This window comes from Phragmites australis, chromosome 14 (genome assembly GCF_958298935.1).
Source record: "Phragmites australis chromosome 14, lpPhrAust1.1, whole genome shotgun sequence".
NCBI lineage: Eukaryota > Viridiplantae > Streptophyta > Magnoliopsida > Poales > Poaceae > Phragmites > Phragmites australis.
Genome location: NC_084934.1, coordinates 8,028,868 through 8,033,188, shown reverse-complemented (window position 1 = coordinate 8,033,188; position 4,321 = coordinate 8,028,868). Strand labels below are relative to the sequence as shown.

The 4,321-nt window shown below is 36.5% G+C and overlaps 1 long non-coding RNA gene across 1 annotated transcript; it reads right to left on the bottom strand.

The window, feature by feature from the left end:
• Positions 1 to 2,594: 2,594 nt before the first annotated feature.
• On the bottom strand, positions 2,595 to 3,213 carry LOC133890005 (uncharacterized). Its single transcript, XR_009903979.1, has 3 exons — positions 3,200 to 3,213; positions 2,815 to 2,960; positions 2,595 to 2,699 (listed from the first exon to the last, which is right to left on the bottom strand). It is a non-coding gene; the product is annotated as an uncharacterized LOC133890005 (long non-coding RNA).
• Between the last annotated feature and the right edge of the window lie 1,108 nt (positions 3,214 to 4,321).

Here is a 4,321-nt window from a genome sequence, read left to right as displayed (position 1 = left end):
ACTTGAATATGGCGAGTTGATGGTCCCTCTGTTTCGGTGCCAATGGGTCAGACTCACAGGGGGAGTCAAGGTCGACAAGTACGGTATGACTACTGTGGACCTCAAACTCGTCGGATACAGAGAACAACCATTCGTGCTTGCCAACGATGTTGCACAAGTCTTCTATGTAAAGGACCCGGACCCAGCTAACAAGGAGGAGCGTCACGTGGTTCTTCAAGGAAAAAGAAAAATCGTCGGTATTGAGAATGTTGTCGACGACGAAGACTGCGACAAATTCGAAGACCTGCCTCCTTTTGGAGAGAATGTCGAACTGCCTCTCATTGATGACACTGCGGAAGCTACCTACATACGCCGCGACCATAATGAAGCATTAATCATTCAGTGAAAGCAGCTTTCATGTATTTGGTGAAATTTGTATAATATTTAGGTTAAGCTTTATTTTGTATCAAGGACATGTATGGGTGATGTAATAATATTCTTTAATTTATATCGAGTGCATATTGAATTTTTCTAGAATTATTTTTCAATATAAAACAAGTTAAAAAGATTTTATAAAATTTATTTGCAATTTTTTAGAATTAAAACTAATTTTATATGCAACAAAGCACATTAAAGCATTTATTTTGTCAAACAAAGCACATTATAAAAATTAATTTGCTGGGAAAACTTGTATCAGTGCCGGTTCTATGTAGTAACCGGCACTGATACTTCAACTATCCGTGCCGGTTATACATAAAACCGGTACTGATACTTCAACTATCAGTGCCGGTTGTAAATATAACCGGCACTGATACTAGTATCAGTACCGGTTGCTAACTAGAACCGGCACTGATTCGTCTCCTATATTGATCTCCAACACTTAGCCGCATCCTCGTTCCTCTATTCACCCGAGCGCTGCCTTCCTCGTTCGCTTCAGTCACCCGAGCCCCGACGCGCCGCCGCCTCCTCCCGTCGCCAATTCATCCCCGGAGCCGCCGCCGCCCCTGACGCCGACGCCGAGGACCACCTCTCCTGCTCTCCTCCATCCCCTTCAAGCCCAACGGTCGGTCTTCTCTTCCCACCAACCTCTCCTGCTTGCCAATGTTAATGTTGATATTGAAATGCAAAATTTATTATGTCATTTCAATACAAAAATACAAGATGAGAATGAATCATGCAGGTGATTCAGTTTTGTGATGGCTTAGATACAAATGTTCAGTTCAGTGTGTGTGTGTTCTCGCCCATAAGCCATTTCCTGGATGCCCTGCGTTGCATGATTATCGTGGTTGCTTCCAGGGTTGGCTGGCCAAAAGAGAAGCCAGCTGATCCTCGCATTGCAATTAAGAGGGCAGTGCGCTGCAGCAGGTGTAGGGGTTACGGTCACAACAAGGCAACTTGCAAAGTTCCTATCACCACATAGTCTCTAATATGGGTTCAGTTCTGCAATGTACATTAAGGTGGAGAGTCTTGATTTTAGACAACAGACACCGCCGTATTTGCGAAAATAGACAATATATTGACGTATTTACAAATTTAGCATCCGTATTCGGAACCTCAAACGCCGAAAACTGACTTTCGGTAACTCAGAATCCGAAAACAGCCCGGCCCCACAATTTTCGGCAACTCAGTTGCCGAATACGGCACTGTTTACCGTATTCGGCAACTTTGCCGAATACGGTAAACAGTGCCGTATTCGCTCTGCATGCGCCGGCGCCCGGAAGAAGCTAGCAAGCAAAAATGTATAAAAGTGCATGTTTTTTTATTTAATTCACGATTTTTTTTGAAAATACAAAAATAATCCAAAAATTCTAAATGTTTTTATGATCAAACTAGAGATCACCAGCAACCCATTTTAATTAGTTTGGTCCAAAAAGCCTGAGCCAATATTTAATTAAAATTCTCCAAATAAGTCAACTTTTATAAATTCTAGCAATATTTAATGCCTCAAATAATTTCTAAAAATCTAGAAAAATTCACTAATATTGTTATAATGTGATATACTAATTTATAAAAATATTTTCATCCCTATGTTATTTGGTGAAAAAGTGAGTTCCTTTGTAATGCTTCGTTTATATGCATTTTTATCTTTTAATGTGATATTCTCTTTTTAATTCAATTTGAATAAAAATAATGCAACATGCACAAAATTTTGGTTCTCATATTAATATTAAGCCTTTGTAATGCTCCATTTATATTTTTTTTAATCATTTCATGCCAAATTATCTTTTTAATTCAATTTGAATAAAAAATTATTACATCAAAGGATGGATTGTGTAAACAAATGTGACAAGTTATGCTTGAAGGACAGCACATTAAGTTATATTAAGTGTTAGCTGCAATGGAACTGTTTGGACATTAATACAAATGAAATAGTTACAGAAGTTAGTTTTCCCATGACGTATGTTAAACACAAAAGGTAGTAGCACAAACTATCTTAAGAATGAAGTGATAGCCTAGTGAGAAGTAGGTGCTTGAATACTGCGAATCGTAGAGCAGATAATAATTGTATGCTCATTTAATAAGATTTGCACAGGCTGAATTAATTATAAAAATGGATAAACAAACAAAATTGTCATCATAAATGTCCATCACAAAATGTGACCCAAGCAGTCTACCTCCATGCGATATCCCGCTCTTGATGCACACATTGCATGGTAATAAGTAGAGCATTTCCAGCACTGGGTGCAGGCACCATGCATCTGCTTGCATATAACGCATGTCTGGAGTTGACATGAAAGCATCACGTTAACAAAGATTAAGTGAGATTTGAACAAATAAGCACAGACAATAAATATCTTGCACAAAATTGAGAAAATACCAAATCAAAGTATTAACCTTCTTAAAGTACTCTACAGGGATGCTCAGTATGCCCATTGCTGGCTCCATTGTCGCATCAACTAGAAAAGAGACTTTAGGTTGAAACCAGGCGCATGTAACATGAACCCACAGTTGGTCAACATCTGTTGGCTTGAGAGCACCACCTGTGGCAATGCAAAAAGGTGGTAAAAGTTTAATAGCATGAAACAGGGTAACAAACCAGACTGGTGAAAAAAACAGATACCATCAAGCACTAGTAGAATATATCTAATAAAAGAACACAACTTGAGCATGGTGTGAGGAACAGCAATAATATGAAATATCATTTGAAGATCCTACTGGTTGATGAAACTATGGAGCAAGTGAACAAAGAAGGTAACACACCAAAATAAAAAAATAATACCTTTGACAGGACATGAAATGATAAAAAATGCATATAAATAGAGCATTACAAAGGCTTTAATATTAATCTGAGAACCAAAGTTTTGTGCATGTTTGAATTTTTTATTCAAATTGAATTAAAAAGATAATTTGGCATGAAATGATAAAAAAAATATAAATGAAGCATTACAAAGGCTTAATATTAATATGAGAACCAAAATTTTGTGCATGTTGCATTATTTTTATTCAAATTGAATTAAAAAGAGAATATCACATGAAATGATAAAAATACATATAAACGAAGCATTACAAAGGAACTCACTTTTTCACCAAATAACATAGGGATAAAAATATTTTTATAAATTAGTATATCACGTTATAACAATATTAGTGATTTTTTCTAGATGTTTAGAAATTATTTGAGGCATTAAATATTGCTAGAATTTATAAAAGTTGACTTATTTGGAGAATTCTAATTAAATATTGGCTCAGGCTTTTTGGACCAAACTAATTAAAATGGGTTGCTGGTGATCTCTAGTTTGATCATGAAAACATTTAGAATTTTTGGACTATTTTTGTATTTTCAAAAAAAATCGTGAATTAAATAAAAAACATGCACTTTTATACACTTTTGCTCGCTAGCTTCTTCTGGGCGCCGCGCATGCAGAGGCCGTATTCGGCAACTCAGTTGCCGAATACGGCACTGTTTACAGTGTTTTCGGTAACTGAGTTACCGAATACGGTGAACAATGTCGTATTCGGCAACTGAATTGCCGAAAATTATGGGGCCGAGCTGTTTTCGGATTCTGAGTTACCGAAAGTCAGTTTTCGGCATTTGAGGTTCCGAATACGAATGCTAAATTTGTAAATACGTCAATATGTTGTCTATTTTCGCAAATACGGCGGTGTCTGTTGTCTAAAATCCCAAAATATCCATGCTAGTGTGGCTGTTTCCTTTGATAATCTGTGATATATTCTCTAGTGTTGATTTTAGCTCTAAATTGTTTTGTATCCCTGCATTGTTTTTGATATATTCTCTAGTGTTGATTTTAGCTCTAAATTGTTTTGTATCCCTGCATTGTCTGTGATATATTCTCTAGTGTTGATTTTAGCTCTAAATTGTTTTATATTCAGTTTTGACATG